This window comes from Notolepis coatsorum (assembly GCF_963971535.1).
Source record: "Notolepis coatsorum genome assembly, chromosome: 17".
Taxonomy (NCBI): Eukaryota; Metazoa; Chordata; class Actinopteri; order Aulopiformes; family Paralepididae; genus Notolepis; species Notolepis coatsorum.
The window spans coordinates 74,612,634-74,632,754 of record NC_140181.1 but is presented as its reverse complement, the minus strand read 5'-3'; positions in this window follow the sequence as shown (position 1 = coordinate 74,632,754).

Sequence of the window (20,121 nt, the reverse complement as noted above, 5' to 3'; positions counted from 1 at the left end):
GCGGAGTCTCAAAAGAGAATGTTGAATATTTATTTTGCATTAAAAATCACAACAGAGCCTCTGCTACTACAGTAGCTAACCTAAACGGAGCCGACTGGATAGGAGGAAGTGCAACAACGTGTAACCTCCGTGCGGAACCAATGTGCCAACAACCTTTCCGTGGGTGAACTCATTCAGCTTAGTTGTCAGTTAATGATACTAATACTAATCTATACAATCACCTGTTGTTGAATAAATACCAGTTTCTAGTTATTACTAAAAAAAACAGTATATATAAAACAGTAGCTGTAAAAAAAAAATAAAAAAATGTATAGTCTATATAATATAATTCTTTAAAAAAAAATGTATGTATGAACTGGTATCGGATCAGTATAACTAGACCTAGACCACCTCTAACTCTAACCCCTAACCAGACCTAGACCACTTCTAACTCTAACTGAAGCCGTCTTCCACACGGAAACGTGGGATCTGCACCGACACCGTGGTCCGTCATGGCGTCCAGCCAGCCGGTCAGCTTCCTCTGATCCATGCCCACCTCCGAGCATTACAGAGACAGACATACCCGGCACGGATGGGCACGAGTAATGTTTTCCCAGATTGAGTACTTGCATGAATTATGAATAGGGGGTGAAAGGGGTTAACAGTCTGTAGTGTGGTAGTGAAAGCAAGGCAAGAAGAGATAATGTATCTTATTAAGTTATTTCTCCATTCACAGATCGACAGCGCACCCTTCCTGTGTATCACTTGTGCCGCCGACTCAGATTCCCTTAGGTTAAAAAATAAATACGCAATTTAAATCAGAATATGTTCCATGTTGACTATTTCTGACTTCTGACAAGTTTTATTCCATTAACTAAAAATAGACAAAAATGTTATCCGTTTTCGTCGACTAAATCTAGATAAAACAAAAAAGACAAAATTGAGACAAAAACTGACTAAGACTAAAATGCTCAGACATTTAGTTGACTAAAACTGACTAAACGAAAAATAAATGAAGATGACTAAATATGATGAAAACGAAAAAGGAGCACTTGACACATGAATAAGACTAAAAGTCAAATGAAAATAGCTGCCAAAATTAACACTGCACTAGACACAGTGTTGACATTTTCTCTCATTCAACCTTTTTAAACTCGAGGGTCACTGAGCTTTCTCTCATTTACACGTCGAGTATACAACTAAAGAGATAGAATAACACAAAGATAAAAAACACATAATCAGTGTAATATAATAACATAATAACATCCAATTAAAATAAGATTAAAACAGGACTAAAGGCAATTCCAAAATTACATACAGTGGTTAATATTAAAAGCTATAAATTGTCCAAAGGTTGGAAGAATATCAAACATTAAAGTGCATTGAAGGGCATTCCAACGGTTTGGAGCACTAAAAGATTCCACAATTAGAACAAGCTTGGGGAACCTTAACTTATTCCCCGCCAACAACGAGTTTAGAATATAGAATATAGTTATAGCTCTACAAACAAGGTGATGCACTCCTATCTTTTAAAGCGTGGCAGTGCTAGAGCGGGGCCCGACTAATTCCCGGCGGTCAATGAGTTAAGCATAAGCAGATCACTTGAGTACTGTAAGTTTGATGTAAGGGCTTGCTTACTAACAAAAGGTTTGAAAATAAACAAATACCAATGAGGGCTAACCAACCTTATCATACAGAAAACAATGGTGTGAGTGTGAGTGTCATAGCTATCACATCTGAGAGCATAATGATAGACTGTGTTTAAAGATTTAGGAGTAGAAGCAGCAGCATGTCCATAGACTACATCCCCATATTCCAAAACTGATAAGAAAACAGCTTCGACAATCCTCTTTCTACTAAACATTGGAAAGCTGTGATGTAGTTTGTCAATATGATATCTAAATATAAATTGTTCATCAAGTCAGATGCAGAGATATTTATACTCTGTTACTCTCTCAATAATATATCCATTCACAGCAGTTATATGCAGTTATGAGTATTATGGTCAAGGTCTCTGGTTCTAGAGAACAACATGAATTTAATGTTGTTCTCATAAATCCTCTTAACACATTGACGACCACGGTTTGCAGTGTAATATGGTTCTAGACGACCAGGGTTTGTCAACAAACCGATGTACTTTTGGATAGCTATATATATACTTTATAGTATTGCTATCTGTCCATTGTCATTGTCACTTGAGTGCATAAACCGTGCCTTCATAATGGCTTAAAGAAAATAAAAATCCATCGGTTGGTTGTCATTTTATAGCGTCGTGAATATAAGCTTTATCGCCGTTTTCGCCTTTTTCTTTTTCTGGGAAGCTATTTATAGGGATAAAGGCTAGTCACGTTATATCGAACACCATTTCTGTTGTATATATACGAATGAAATAAAACAAACTGTTTAGCATCCGGACTATTACAGAGCATCTATGAATGAAATGGGGGTGGCGGGGGATGCCGATTAGTATTATTGATTAGCAATACAGTGTGCGTTCAAGTAGCCACATTCAATGATCGATCGCTTGCGTTTTACAACAATGTCCAATCCGGCTGTAATTTGGGGGAAGTGTGTCCTACCGTCAGCCCATATGATCGCCAGCAGCATTTCCCCATTATTCATCGGCATCTGGTAGATCGATATGTCCATTGGCTGATCATAAATCCCATTATTCCAGGCTGAAATCTGCGTTCCGAAACGTGATCAAAGATGGAGGATGTTCGCCTGGGATCCAGGCTCATATGAAACGCCCATAGACAGTAAAAAAAATAATTCCCATTTGGCCTCAATGATACTGCAGTGGAGCGATGGCGCCCCTAAGAGGATCTGGCTGGTATTGCATGTTGTGGAAATCAAATATGCGGGTAGAGTCGTTGAGTCGATCGGGGACGTTAATACGGTTATTAATATGGAATAAAACAATAACAACTCGCCACGAGTTAACTCGTGGCTCTGGTCCACAACGGGTGGAATCGAAACACGAGTTAACTCGTGGACGGTCCTTAATGTGCTAACAGGCAACAGCCCACATGTGGGCCCTCTTGAGGATGATTTTCCCACCGGCACTTTGGCAACCTCTAGCGGCTTGGGTGTGCATATTTTTTTACAATATATAGATCAAATTAAAGCCCTATTTGTTGCCTGTCGATAGCCGTTTCAGGTGACAAAATCCATTCAGAGGTTCTCGAGTTACATGCCGATATGTGAGGTGTGCGCCGAAGTACACGGTATTGCGCAAATACCACTCCCGACTCTCGAGCCTTTAACTCCGTCAATCATTTGGCGATCTCAAAGATTATTGGACAGGGTTGTAGCCAATGAGTGTGACTTTCCAATGATACCCCACGTGGTGATATACGCATAAGGGATCTAGGTGAGAAGTCATGAGCGAAAACAGGAAGAGTACTAACTTAAGTTTAACAAGTCTATCTTGTATGGCATTAACCTCTTCCACCCGTGCGGTTCATCGGCGGACCGCAAATGACATCACGTCATAAATCAATCTGTCTAGACTGACAAAATTATAGTTTTATCTTTCAAACGTATTCAAGTATAAACATCATACCCATGTCACAACAGCAGTTATAATGTATATTATCATCAATATGTTAGTTTACCAATAGGTTAAAGTGTTATTAGATAGATTTTCATTTTCGTTTTTCTATTGTTTTGGTCGCGAAAGTTGACCATTTTGGAAAACATTTACGTCGGGATTTGTTGTTTTTTGAAGAGGACACAGAGAGCTTTCGATGAGCGTTGGAATTTTTCCAAATGACACTTCCCAAAGGCCTCTATGGGGCTTCAAGCAAATTACTTCTGTATGAATCTTTTTAATATATCTTATTACTCGGGATAATAAACCACAAAACGTAACGTTATTGGCATATATGGGAGCGCAGTTAGTTTGTCTCCCCTATTTCTAGCATGTAGCAACAATCAGATTTGAAATTAGTTTCAAAATGGTGGCACCCTGGCAAAAATAAAAAAGCTACTGTACATACAGTAGATTTCATTATCTGTTCTTATGCACGCCTGGTGATACTAAATCCAAATTGAACTGGCATTTGAAATATAAGATTTGGCACAATCTGGCGGCTGGGTGGCGCAGCGGACATTGCGCTCGTCACCAACGAAAGAGACACCAGGTTCAAATCCGGCTGTCGGCATTGCCTCCGGCTTGGGCCGGCCGTCATACTGGCTCAATTGGCAGGAAATAGCGGGGGTAGTGTGAGCCTCCCACACGTTACACCTCGCCAATGAGAGTCCGCGCTGGCAGGTGAAAAGATGTGACAGGCTGCCTCCTCGTGTACCGGAGGGGACACGTGATGCAAGGCTTCTATCCTCCCTACGACCGACCTGTGGGGGGCATATGCGAGCAACATTCAAGACAGGGGAGAATTGGCGAATTGGCTATAATAAGGTCATTTATAAGCCTGCTATTCTATATTCTATAATAATATTTCAAATTGCATTGGTCCGGATGGGAGAATTCAGTACTGTATCTACAAAACCTTCTGTTTAATCATCTTCCCTTTATTAATTTCCTTAGATGTTTTGTAAGTCAAGATAGACCGTGCTCTCAATATTTGACACTGGGTGCTGCAATCCCAAAGATTTAAGTAGAAGAAAGCAGGAAGCCGGACCAGCACTCTCAGGTTCAACAAGTTTTAATCGCAGCCGAATACAAACATGTTTCGGAACAGATGTTCCTTCGTCAGTGTTAATGGCTAGCAATGTTAGCTTGTAAAGATGGTGGCTATGTACAAGGTGGGCAGGCAGTGACATCAATGCAGGTGTGCCTGGAATTGCTAGTCAACTTTGACCGTAGGAAGGACATTATAATGTGAAGTCAACTCAAAATAAAATACCAGAAACAAAATAAACGTCTTCACCATAGCTAATAGGGCTAAATAATTGAGCCAATTGCAATATTTGCAAACCAAATTTCTCTAAGAAAAGAACAACAAAAACAGAAGGAAAAACAGGAGGAAAACATTTCCTCATTCGTAAAAATAATAATAATAATAATATAATCCTAATAATGATGGTAAAAGTCACTTATTATAGGAAACAGGATAACACGTTATCTTCATTCATTCCCTTTGGTTCTATACAATTAAACAAATGAATATAATAACATTCACGTTGCAATAGCAGCTTATGCCTGTCTCCCCCTCTAGAGGGCCTGTTGACTAGCTCGAGTTCCCATATATTTCAGATCGTTGACAGAATGATTGCATTTAAAAAAATGGCGAGGTACAGATGACTTGACATCTAGATTTCTGACTGAACATTTGTGTTCACTGATTCTAGATTTAAAAGCTCTAGTTGTTTTTCCCACATAAGAAAAATTGCAAGGACATTTCAACAGATTACAAGTAATACGCCCTTTGACAGGTATACGCTTGCCTGTTTTTGGGTGTGCATAGAATCTATCCTTAATCATGCCTTGGCATTGTACACAGGCCTGACAGGGTAAATTACCATCAGGGATGTTGGACATAAAATGTGTGGGTTTCCTTATGGGAAGATCAGTTTTGACTAAAAGATTGGAAAGGTTAGCTTGTCGTTTGTAAAAATAATTGGGCGGTTGCTGAAACGCTGCCCCAGTAAAGGGATCCGACTGTAGAATGTGCCAATATTTATTTACAATGCTACGCATGTCTCTCGTGATGGGACTATAAGTAGAAACAAATGATACTTTGTCCGTGTTTTCATTTGTCTTTTTGTGGGAAAACAGCAAGGTTCTGTCAATCTGTTTGGTTTTATTCAGGGCTTTAAGTGTCAATGCATCACTATAGCCTCTATCATGGAAACTGCCATGGAGGACTTCTGCTTGGGCAATAAATCTGTCGTCCGTGTCACAAATTCTCCTATAACGTAGCATTTGGCTGAAGGGGAGACTATTCTTTAATGCAGGAGCGTGATAGCTAGAATAATGTAGGAACGAGTTGCGGTCTGTCTCCTTTTTGAAGACCTCAGTGTGTAATGAAATACCATCTAGGGCTTTGTTAATTAGAACATCAAGAAATGATAGAGTGTACATATCAAAATTAAGAGTAAACTTTATCGTTTCTCTGCGAGTGGTAAGGAACTCAAGGAAGACCTGAAGATCTACCGATGAACCAGACCAAATAAAAAAACAGGTCATCAATGTAGCGCATATAGGATTTGACATATTTTTCAAACGGGTTATTATTGAAAATGTAGTCCTTTTCGAACATGGACATATACAGGTTAGCTAGGTTCACAGCGGCGGGCGAGCCCATGCTGCGGCCTGTTTTGCAAAAAATATTTATCTTGGAATCTGAAATAGTTCTTTGTTAGAACTAGGTCGGCTAGGCTAACTAGCGCCTCTGTGGAGGGGTGTGGTTTCTCCCTCAAGTTTAAGTAAAAACTGAGTGCTTCTAACGCGTCAGTGTGTGGAATGCTGGGGTATAGACTGACCACATCCATGGTGACTAATAGGTCTGAGGGGGAAATGTTGCAGCCCGTTAACCCGTTCAAAAAAGTAGTAGTGTCTTTTAACACTAGCACATCCATGGAGAAAATGTCACTAATTCCCGCCAGGAACGGGTCAGATGACTCGACAGCTTATATGAGAAATTTGAGAAAAATAAACAGTGTAAACTATATAATTACCTCTGAATATAAAAATATGAGGTTTACCACAATGAAATGTAGGTTTGAGTGACATCACATATTTTTTTTAAATAATTTAAATAAAAATAAATATATATTATCATTTTTTATTTCAAATGTTTTGGTGGAAGAGCCACATATTGACGGGCAAAGAGCCACATGCGGCTCGCAAGCCACAGGGTGGCCACCCCTGCGCTAGACGCTCGCAAAGTGCTGTGACTTTCGTCTGTTCCAACGGCCCATATGTGGAATAACGTTCTAATTACATTTTCCTGTAGTCATTTTGAAATGTCAGAAACCGTGCCAGATAAAACAGGTACTTTTTGGAAAAGTCATTGAGTGACAGAGCTGGAGCTCGACCGAGTGTCGAGGATACATTTATTGAAAATGCCTAGGGGTCATTTGACCCCTTGTCGGCTGTGCTAGTGTTAAGTAACCCGGTTGAGAAGAGGCCAAATCTCTGATATGCGCATCAATAAATTGGGAATTTTTTTCTGTGGCAGACCCTATGCCAGAGACTATGGGTCGGCCCGGAGGATTCTGGAGATCCTTATGGATCTTAGGTAAGGTGTAAATAATAGGAGTAATGGGGAAACTCTACAAACATAAACTTAAATACATTTTCTGAGATTTCGTCCGCCAATCTCAGGCTTTTGAGGACTGTTTTGATTTCAGTGGAGAATCTAAACACTGCGTCTGAATTTAAAAGGGTATATACCTCAATGTCGTTCAATTGTCTATTGATCTCGGAAACATAAGCACTTTTATTTTGGAGAACGATTCCAGAACCTTTGTCTGCTTTTCTAAAAATTAAATCCTCATTCTTCATGAGTTCCTTAAGCGCTCCAAACTCTGATTCAAATAAATTAGGGTAAAGCTGGGTTTTGTGACTGGTCTCACATAAATTGAGGACATCACTTTGTACTAATCTGCAAAAAGTGTCCACCAAAGGTGGATTGAGATGAGGGTAGCCAAAACATTCTACGTGGTTTGAATACTTGAATATCTGTTGAAATGTCCTTGCAATTTTTCTTATGTGGGAAAAACAACTAGAGCTTTTAAATCTAGAATCAGTGAACACAAACGTAGCTCGCCATTTTTCCAAATGCAATCATTCTGTCAACGATCTGAAATATATGGGACTCGAGCTAGTCAACAGGCCCTCTAAAGGCGGAGACAATTGCAACGTGAATGTTATTATATTAATTTGTTTAATTGTATAGAACCAAAGGGAATGAATGAAGAGAACGTGTTATCCTGTTTCCTATAATAAGTGACTTTTACCATCATTATTAGGATTATATTATTATTATTATTATTATTTTTACGAATAAGGAAATGTTTTCCTCCTGTTTTTCCTTCTGTTTTTGTTGTTCTTTTCTTAGAGAAATTTGGTTTGCAAGTATTGCAATTTGCTCAATTATTTAGCCCTATTAGCTATGGTGAAGACGGTTTATTTTGTTTCTGGTATTTAATTTTGAGTTGACTTCACATTATAATGTCCTTCCTGCACAATGCACACCTGCATTGATTTCACTTCCTTCCCACCTTGTACATAGCCACCATCTTTACAAGCTAACATTGCCATTAACACTGACGAAGGAGAATGAGGCTGGCAGGTCACTGCCAGAGACACCATGAGCTGCCAACCAGCAAACTTGTGTGTGGGAACCGACACACGGGCATCGATCACGAGGACGTCCCACATTAACCTACGTGGACGAACTCAGGAGAGATGCGGGAACAGAATGCACCGGCGAGCTAGCCAGATGCATGGAGGATCGGGATGACTGGAAGCACCGATGGAGGGCCCGTCCGAGGACGACCTAGATGAAGGAACACCTGTTCCGAAACATGTTTGTATTCGGCTGCGATTAAAACTTGTTGAACCTGAGAGTGCTGGTCCGGCTTCCTGCTTTCTTCTACTTAGATGTTTTGTACACATGATCTCAAGAAGGTACTGAACGAGATCAGATTTTCATGTCTGGTCATTTTTAGCATGGTGTTATTCACTGTCAAAGATGCAAAGAAAAATCATAATTCATATTCTCCTTTGTTTCATCACAATTTAAGCAAGCCTAATGTTACGAGGGGAAAAGTAGAACCCAATATGCGGAATGATAGGAGAGCACCGAAACTGCAGAATGACTGGTGAATGGAGGAAACGGAGATGGCAGAATTTGTGTAGATAATGACTCTTTACTGAGGTTCACCAAGCACTACACGAAACAGACAATAACAACACAGCCTTGCTTTTACGATAACAAAAAGACTTAGAGCACAAACAAACGAAAGTAAAAGGCGCAAACGAACTGACATAAGAACAATAAACTGGAGAACGTAAAACAAACAGGCAAAAACAAACACTACACTTACTAGACAACCAAGGGGGAGCAACGACGTGGGCAGGAAACAGGTAACAGGAGGAAATGACGCCACGACGAGGAGAGGGAGAAACACACATATATACCCTGACTAATTAACATTGGCAACACCTGGCCAGGCCATTCTAACAAACAAACATTTAAGCATAATTTAAGCATAATTACAAAACACAACCAGACAGGGGAAACATCACACCAGGGAAGGGAACGTCAACAACGACAACACACATAATGAAATTACATTAAACAAACAATTGATTACATTATTTACACTTATCAGAACAGGCAAGATGGCCGCCTGCACCATTTGATGGACCATCTGATGGTACCCACTAGAGGGCGCCATGAGACTGGAAGGAGGTAGAGAGTGTCCAGTGTTATTGTTCTCCTTAACCCAGGCCCCCCAGGACCTGGGATCATTAGATCAGTGGCAGTTTTTCATGTCTGGTCATTTTTAGCATGGTGTTATTCACTGTCAAAGATGCAAAGAAAAATCATAATTCATATTCTCCTTTGTTTCATCACAATTTAAGCAAGCCTAGTAATAGACACAATATTTCTGACACTGGGAATACATTATCTGAGGTCCATAGATGTCCCTAGATACCAAGAATATGCAAATGGAATAGAAGTGGAGCAATATTCTATTTACATAGGTATGTATTTTAGGCGGATTTTCAGAAAATAGGGCTCCGGGCCCACTTAACCTGCACACATGTGGGCCCTTTTGAGGACGATTTGCCCACCGGCACTTTGGCGATCTCTAGTGGCTCGGGTGTGCATATTTTTTAATACAATATATATATATATATCGAATTAAAGCCCCATTTGTTGCTTGTCCACCCTTTCAGGTCACAAAATCCGTTCAGCGATTCTCGAGTTACATGCTGATATTTGAGGGTTGCGCAAAGTACACGATATTGCGCAAATACTACTCCCGACTCTTGGGGCTCTAGTTCCGTCAATCATTTGGCGATCTCGACAATGATTGGACAGGGTTGTAGCCAATAAGTGTGGCTTTCCAATGATACCCCACCTGGGGATGTATGAATCAAGGATCTAGGTGAAAAACCCACAAGCGAAAACAGGAAGAGAAAAACCGCAGAATGAATTGAAGTATATGACAAAACTGAGCTTTTCTTTTGTACACAGTTTACCAAAATCACTCCTAATCACTCATCAATCAACGGATCTTTATGAAATTTGGACATGTACTACATAAGGCTATGAATCTCTGGAGTTTTTTAAGCCATACGAATTTCTGGGGAAATACTACTTCTGGACTACTAACTACTACAGAAAAACTTGAGTAACAAGTTTTTCTACAACTCAAGTTCAGACCTATGTTACTCTATTTCATTAGCAATAAGAGATTGCTGATCTTTCTTTATTGTATCATAAACTTCAGAATGTTATCTTTCAAAAGAGACCAGGCTTATGCATGTGCTATAAGTATAAAGTATAGTATTTTGGTTTGCAAAAAATATATGCAGTCCTCAAAAACGAAAAACAAAAATGGCCACTTTTCTGCCACTTTTTCTGAGGTTAAGAGGTTAAAAGAAAGTTGGGATTTTTCATTAGCTAATTCCACAGCAACAGGGTCAGCAGTCACAATACAAAATGGCATCATCAGCATAAAGATGAATTTGACAACCACTAACCGAGGAAACAATATCATACTGTAGTAATGTAAATAGTAAATTGACCCCTAAATTGACCCCTGTGGAACACCTTTTGTTATCGTTAAAAATCCTGAATGGACACACCCTGATTTCCCAACCCTAGGAACTACAACAAATCAAATCAAATGTATTTGTAAGGCCCGACAACACACGTTAATGTCCCCATGGGCCGGACACGTCTTTTTAAACAAGTCAAGAAGAAACATCACAATAAATCAAGAACAAAACAAAAAACACCATGAAATCCAAAATAAAATGTAAAATAAATAAATGCAACACTCCCAGACATACCCCACGCGAAGGTAAGGAAAAACTCACTAAAAACCTAGCAATAGAAAAAAAGCGCCACCCCTATGTAAATTATCTTCATCAGTGGATTTTTTTAGGATTAATGGCTTGGAGAGCTCCAAGCACCACACTGGGAGACATATAACTAAGAGACAACTGGGATGCAAGATTAGGAGTAGGTACATGAAACTGCTCAGTAAACAGATATATTTGGAGGGAATCCAAGATCCTCATCATCAAAAATGTGGCCAGCTGCAGCAAAATGGCGATTAAAGGCAAATTTCACATTGATCATACACTACATTTATAATAGTATAAGACATACATATAGGCAATACAACTATAGTAAAGACAAAAATAAGCAGTGTAAACAATATAATCAACTCTGTACTGTTACGATAAATATGGGCAATAAACACTTCTGAATATATACTATGAGTATGTAAAGTATACAGTACAGAGTAGGTGCTAGTAATCAAATTCAAATAACACAGATTTATTTATTTTTCCACAAGGGAAATACATTTATTATTAAGTACTCTGAAAGCAGTCCAGTGTTAAGCCTCAATTAAAACAATGAAAATAAACTGAAACAAGCTAAAAAAAAAAAAAAAAAAAAAAGCATGTCCACTGTATCACACTGACCCCCTGTCGCTGTCAACACTGTTGATCAACTCTTTGTGACCCCTGCCCTTCGGTTATAGAGTGAGTGAGTGAGTGACAGAGAGAGAGAGAGAAAGAGAGAGAGAGAGAGAGAGACATGGGCAGATGGTGATAATTATGCCACACGGACCAAAGCACACCCTCGCAGGCACGGAAGGTATGGAGCTTGCTTAAGGGAGATACAATGAGAAAGAGAGTGTGCAAAAGAGAGAGAGAAAGAGATGGCGAGAGAGACACTGTAAGAGAGGGACAGATATAGACAAAGAGAAAGATTATGTAAGAGAGTACAGTATGTAAGAGAGAGGGGCAGGGAGAGTGTCGACACAGATTCTTGAGTTCCTGCTGGGTTCCTCCACTCCCTCTTAAAGGTTACATCAAATCAATACGGCTTCCTGTCAGAACAATCTCCTGGCAGTGACTTAACGAGGACCAAACAACCGTCTGCAGATCGAGGCCGCGGTGCTTCCGACGAGGAACAAGGCTCACCGCGGGAAAACACAGCGGTACATCAACATCAAACAATCAAAGCACCCCGATGGCTGCCTCCAAATAAATACTGTTCAGGTGATTCTGAATAGCTAATATTTGATGCTCTTTTTTTAACAGGCCCATATTTGGTCGTTCTCTGCTCCATTTTAACCCATGGATCATTCTAGCCCATCACATTTTGACAAGAGGATAAGAAACGGCACTTGTGTCAGACCCTGGGGAGCTTTGCTGTCATGCCAAGCGCATGTCTCCCAGTTTGATGGGTTTGATGTAGGTTTAAATATAGAGCCATATGAAGAGAGGAGAGCTGTCAGGGGATGGACTCCAAATAGCAGAACGTAAAAAACATGACCACTGATGGGCTTTTAGGCATAGTAGCTGGGATATCTTCGTTGTGAATCTGATCATGATGGGGAACAAACAAACAGACTGGCATGTTGGTGTTTAACCCTTTCACTACCACACTATAGAAGGTTAACCCGTTCACTACCACACTATAGACAGTTAACCCTTTCACTACCACGCTATAGAAGGTTAATTAACCCTTTCACTACCACACCGTCTGTTAATCCATCTGTAGTGTGGCAGCGAAAGGGATAACCTTCTGTAGTGTGGTAGTGAAAGCGTTAACCCTTTGTAGTGTGGTAGTGAAAGGGTTAACCTTCTGACCTTCTGTAGTATGGTAGTGAAAGTGTTAACTCTTTGCAGTGGGGTAGTGAAAGGGTTAACTTTCTGACCTCCTGTAGTATGGTAGTGAAAGTGTTAACTCTTTGTAGTGTGATAGTGAAAGGGTTAACCTTCTGACCTTCTGTAGTATGGTAGTGAAATCGTTAACTCTTTGCAGTGGGGTAGTGAAAGGGTTAAAGCTTTGGACATCTACAGGTAGCGCTCCTCCTTTCTCTGGTGTCACACACACACACTATGTTGTTGCGCATTAAAGCTGCCTTTCTCTAAAATGCTTTTCTGATTTGGCTAATCTCCCAGTGGATCCTCTCGGGGGCCTCTGTGTGTGTGTGTGTGTGTGTGTGTGTGTGTGTGTGTGTGTGTGTGTGTGTGTGTGTGTGTGTGTGTGTGTGTGTGTGTGTGTGTGTATGTGTGTGTGTGTGTGTGTGTGTGTGTGTGTGTGTGTGTGTGTGTGTGTGTGTGTGTGTGTGTGTGTGTGTGTGTGTGTGTGTGTGTGTGTGTGTGTGTGTGTGTGTGTGTGTGTGTGTGTGTGGGTGGGTGGGTGGGTGCGTGCGTGCGTGTGTGTGTTTGTGTGTGTGGAGGCCTGGGCTCTCTCTGAGCCTTGACGCGTCGTTAGTGCATGTCATTAAAAGATTACAGAGAATAAACCCACAGACGGATTCACTGACACACATACCACATGCAAACAGCAGGAACCGGAGAGCGAATATTATGATCTGGCGAGGTTGAGTTTTGGAATGAGGCTGGTGCCATCCAAGAGTATTTTTGTTTACAAGATGTTTCTTGTATGTTCCTCGAGTACTCAAAGTATGTTGAAACAATGGGATATTTACATAGGGCAAAACGACAAAAGGACATTTTAGCCATTGTTTCTCACTTATCAAGCAACTGGATAAAAATCATCAAAATCCCATAATAAGCCAACTGTAAGAATATATTCTCAAACAAATATTAAAAAACAAACCATGCAGATGTGTGTACCCTGTGGGTCTCTCTAATATTGCATTTGGGTAGTTTTGGTACCTTAACCCTTTATCTGCCAGGGATTATTCTGATCTTAATCCACTGTCTGCCAGTACTGTAAGTCTATGGAGATGTTCCCCTTCTTTGCAGGGCTATAACTTTTTAAATTGTATTGCTAAATTGACATTACTATGGCCCATTCAACGTCAAGTATCTATCGTTTAGGATGTAGCAACGTTCTACTTTTTCATTCACATATTCATACTAAAATACGGTCTAAAGTATAAATATGTTTTTATCGTTTTCTGCAGCATTCTGCAGAACACGAGTTATAGCTATAAATACATATATTACATCATCAAATGTAGTTTGATACCGATTGACGTCAGATCAAAATGTTCAATTGTACAAGGTCCTACACGTCGTGCCTCATCATCTGCTGGTGACCGGAGGGGGGGTTATAAGTCCGTGGCCGACGTTAAATCATTCATGTAGTATGGGCGATACATAGATCACAGCAGTTTATATGGATCATAATATTCAAACACGCTGAAACTTACCGCAGCTTCCTCTGACCGTTGGGTGGTCAGCGTGGAGCAGAAAGTTCGCGATTATGGGATGTTGATATATGCGATCCATGTCCAGGTTGTATAATACTATATGCGTCCAAATCATGTTGTTTATCGAGTTATTGGCAACGGATCGCTGTCCAGTGTGTCGAGCTGGAGTCCCGCTAACGATAGCGAGTGCCTGGACAAAATATGGTTGAGCACTACTTCCGGTGCGTCACTTCCGGTGTTGGCGATTCGCCGATCGGCCACCAGATGGCGGTCTTGAACCGTTGGAGAGTTGAGAGGAGATCAACAGCAAGTCTCAAGTCTCCGTGGGTGAAATATGATTGCCATCACAGATTTTTGAAATATTGATCTCAAAGACGCCTTACGGCGTCATTGGCAGATTACGCATGGCGAGCAATGACGTGGTAACACGTTCTTGGCGAGAAAAGGGTTCTTAACTGGTAAATTCATCACAACATGTATGAAGTGATTGTGTTTAGTTGTTTTTCTCAGATCAATGAGATCACCTATATGTGCACACTCAGACGTAATCAGTTAAAATCAAATAAAAAAAAATCTGCATGCTTTCTGTTGGATTGTTTTATGAAATGTGTGCATTTTATATGGATATATATAATTCTTTATGGCCTACATTTCATTCTTTAGAAATTAAACTCTCCCCACCTCTGTTTTTTCCCACATATTGCACCGTGCATACTGAGTTGGCACTCCCTGGACGTGTCTGAAATCCCTCAGTACTGTACAGTACCTACACAATCAGACAGAAGCTACTAACCCTGCTACCCTCAGTACTGACACAAATCAAATCAAATATATTTGTAAGGCCCGACAACACACGTTAATGTCCCCATGGGCCGGACATGTCTTCTTTAAACAAGTCAAGAAGAAACATCACAATAAATCAAGAACAAAACAAAAACACCATGAATTTTTTTTTATAAATTAATGCAACACTCCCAGACATACCCCACGTGAAGGTAAGGAAAAACTCACTAAAACCTAGCAATAGGAAAAAATGCACCACAGGCAATGTGGAGAAGAGAAACCTTAGAAGGGCCGTTCAAGGGGGGATCTCCCTTCTTAGATGTCGGTGATAGTAGTGTTGCAATAAAACAGGCGAAACAGTTGGTAAGCATGCACACATAATATGTGTAATGAAACACAAATAAGTGCATGCAATAGCAACTGAACATTTTGAAAGATTGAAAATAACTCAGACGTAATCAGTTACACTCAGACGTAATCAGTTACGACATGGAATTACAAAGAACAATTATATTTCTGCTCACTTCTGGGAAACGTCCTTTCCCTTCCTCAGCAATGTTGGGTGCGTTACTCCAAGTTATATATTCATTGTTACTCATTACTCATTTCAAAAGTAACATTATTAATTTACGTATTACTCTCTGGGACCCGTGATTTGTTATGTTACTTGTTACATTACTTCCACTCAGTGTTGGGACTAACGCGTTACAAAGTAACGCGTTACAGTAACGCTGTTACTTTTGGCGGTAACTAGTACACTAATGCATAACTTTTTTACACAGTTACCGTTACTGAATGGTTCGTTAATGCATTCTTTTTATGTAGATTGGTAGCGAGCGGTAGTGATCCAGCGCAGCTCTCCTGTCTGTCACCTCACCTGCGGTGACACGCTGTGTTGTGGACGTGTTTTGTTTATTATAGTCCTGACTGTCATGGCGGCGCCAACTACTTGCATTTTTACACATGGATATTCTCACTATTTCTCTTTTGTCGAGCACAAAGAAAATAACGTTTTAGTTAAATGTCATTTGTGTTTTGGCTCAAAGATCATATCTACTGCCCATGCTTCAACGAAGCTAGCTGAGTCGAACGTTAACAGGACTCATCCGAAGCCACTCGCTTTCGGGGATCTAGTTAGCATCTAGTTAGCACATGGCAAATGGGACGGAACAGTTTTTCCAACTACTTGGAGAGAGAATATACTAAATGGAAATGAGATAAAGAAAATGTTGAGGGGCTGGACTAACGTTACATCTCGACCACCGCGGACTTTGGTGAGTTCAGTGATGTGAATGCAAAGTTGATCAACAGATTATGACTGTAAGAATCTGCAAGGGAATCTCATCAATACTAATCAAACAATATAAATATAGTCCTTTCATGCACAATTGATATCCTAACTATTCTAACGTTGTAATGCACGATTGATATCTTAAACAACGTTGCAAGAAGTGTTATGGTTTGTAAACAACCCCAACAGCACAACACAGACAGGTAGTTCAGAGTTAGCCAAAAACGATGGCCGTATTTATTTCACAAACAGAAATGAGCAAAAATAACGTAAATGCATTCGGGGGGAATGTCCTTTAGCAGAGTTGGGCTCTGCGGCTCTGCCCAGAGCAGAGTTGGCTCTGTGACTCTGCAGCTCTGCAGCTTATTGATAATCCACTCGTGGAGAAAAATCGGTAATCGGCACCTGGAAGCGCGCAGTACTGGGCCAGCCCTCACAAGAAGGTTATAATGAAACGCTCCGGCGAAATCAAGGCTGTTCCTTCAACCTATGCGGCGATACAATTAGGCACGGCGCATTTCTTATTACGTCGGGACTCGGGACAACATTTGTGTTTGTGTCAGATTTGTGTTTGTATAGACCACATTGCTTAGCAGAGTTCAGTGATGTGAATGGAAACTGTCAAGTTGATTTTGAGTATCTGTAAGGGCATTAATGGGAGCAATCTTCTTCTTTTTTAAGTAACTAAATAGTCACAGTAACGCATTACTTTTGGGTGTAAGTAACTAGTAAAGTAACTGAGTTACTTTTGAAATGAAGTAACTAGTAAAGTAACTGAGTTACTATTTTTCCAGTAACTAGCACGACACTGCTTCCACTACATCGCCCAGAAGTGTCTCCTTTCTTACGTTCAAAATGTGGTACAACATAGGCTACTTGGCCTGTGTGCCTCTGTGTGAATGGTCGTGTCAGGGTAGCAGCACCTCTGTGTGAATGGTCGCGTCAAAGGGCTTTCAAACCAGGCTCTGAGGCCGCCGCAATGACAGAGCTGAGCTGAGCTCGATCATTGTTTTCAACGGACGCAGTGCACCATGCTAACTGTAGCGCAGAGGGCTGTAGTTACATTCAAGGCCATCCATAACCTCACCCCTCCATACCTGTCCGACCTCCACATCAACATTCCCACCCGGTCCCTCAGGTCTGCCTCCTCCATCAACCTGACCGCCCCCCCCCCGCCCGTCTGTCCACCATGGGGGTCAAGAGCCTTCAGCCGCTCTGCCCCTCGCCTCTGTAACTCCCGACATCAGGAACATTTACTCCATTATCACATAAAAAATACAATTCATGATTGTAATTTGATATTTACAAAAAAAAATATTCAGCGACTTCGGGTTCCTGAGAAGCGTTATACAAATTAAATGAATTATTATTATTATTATTATTATTTGATTGTAATTGTAAATTAACTGTTTTTAAATTGTTGTACGGTGACCAATGTATTATTATTATTATTATTATTGAAACGGAGGGCTAGGGCCTCCACAGGGTGCGTTTGATAGAGCTGGCGGACACTATGGGGTTGTGACTCCGATTAAAGAATCACACAGAGGCGTGCTGCAGTTAATGGTTGTATTTGGGAATTTGCATGTGTGTGTGGTTGTCTACAAAGGAATACAATACAGTATACATTAGTAAACACAAAGGGATACAATACAGTATACATTAGTAAACACAGTAGTGACGTACATAAACATAATGTCATAAACATGTGGTCTATAGCTACAATAATATTCATTAGTAATATAGTGCAACTAGTAACTAAGACATTCACTTAACCAGAGTTATTATATATAACCTACATAGCCTATGCAGGGAATTACTCATGCAATGCATGTAAACAATATAGGTATGCGGACTGTAAACCAGGTGTAAAGATACATTCTATTCTAGAGGTAGTGAGTGAGTTATAGTTATATAGCCTAGGCTAGCTAACGTGCGGCTAAGCTAACCACGCAGCATATCACTAGCAGGCAGCCTAGGCTGGCTAACCTGCGGCTAAGCTAACGGCGCAGCATATCGAGAACAGAGAGAAACAACGTCAACAGGAATATGTGAATCAATGTGAACATACTGTAAGGGTAGAGTAAGCTGAAGGAATGAATTAGGCAGGACTAAACATAAGTACTGTACTCACGTGTCATTTACGCACACGTTCCTCAAAGGGACAGATCTTACTACTGCCGCAGCCGCACCATCAGACAGCAGCACAGAGAACAGCTTGCGCACACGTTCGAAGGAGAAACTCTTAAAGGGCCAGTAACGTTATCAGAAGACTAGAGTGCAACACTAGCTGGGGCACATCACGCTGAACGATTACACTGGCATAAATCAATTACCCTTTCCTGTCAACAACAACATATTAAAGGGCTATTACAGAACAAAGTAGTCTTATTAACAGGGCTTTCCTACACAGCCGCACCCAAAAGTCTACTTAGACCTTTTGAACTAAACAGGAAAGTCTCAGGGGTCCTCTGTATCCGGGAGGCCTGTAGCTGTTCCGCAACCGTTCCTACTTCCGGGGTAGGCCTGATTGGCCCCGACAGGCACGTGACCCGCCGCGGCCACGCCCCGCGGCAGCCCCAGGAGCAAGCACGCTACTGCTGGAGTTCGCTTCACAAGCAGGATGAGAGGCAAGAGCGTAGATTTCGCTGTGTATCATTTAATCATTTAACATTTGAAAGGCATACAGAAGTACAGAATACTTTTATCCAAAATGCTTCTTACTGTTACACTGTTAGAGACTGTGCAGTGCACGGCTTTAGTCTCAGTTGAGTGAGGAAGACCGCTGGTTCTCCAACATACAGGCAGCGGTGTGCTCTTCAGAATGTACCGGGAGAAACGTTTACTGTACCCCGCAGACATAAGCGAGTTCGCTTCGCAAGCAGGATGAGAGGCGAGAGCGTAGATTTCGCTGTGTATCATTTAATCATTTAACATTTGAAAGGCATACATTGTTGTCATACAGAAGTACAGAATACTTTTATCCAAAATGCTTCTTACTGTTACACTGTTAGAGACTGTGCAGTGCACGGCTTTAGTCTCACTCGAGTGAGGAAGACCGCTGGTTCTCCAACATACAGGCAGCGGTGTGCTCTTCAGAATGTACCGGGAGAAACGTTTACTGTACCCCGCAGACATAAGCGAGTTCGCTTCGCAAGCAGGATGAGAGGCGAGAGCGTAGATTTCGCTGTGTATCATTTAATCATTTGAAAGGCATACATTGTTGTCATACAGAAGTACAGAATACTTTTATCCAAAATGCTTCTTACTGCTACACTGTTAGAGACTGTGCAGTGCACGGCTTTAGTCTCACTCGAGTGAGGAAGACCGCTGGTTCTCCAACATACAGGCAGCGGTGTGCTCTTCAGAATGTACCGGGAGAAACGTTTACTGTACCCCGCAGACATAAGCGAGTTCGCTTCGCAAGCAGGATGAGAGGCGAGAGCGTAGATTTCGCTGTGTATCATTTAATCATTTAACATTTGAAAGGCATACATTGTTGTCATACAGAAGTACAGAATACTTTTATCCAAAATGCTTCTTACTGTTACACTGTTAGAGACTGTGCAGTGCACGGCTTTAGTCTCACTCGAGTGAGGAAGACCGCTGGTTCTCCAACATACAGGCAGCGGTGTGCTCTTCAGAATGTACCGGGAGAAACGTTTACTGTACCCCGCAGACATAATAAGCATATAAGCAGTGCTTACTAACGT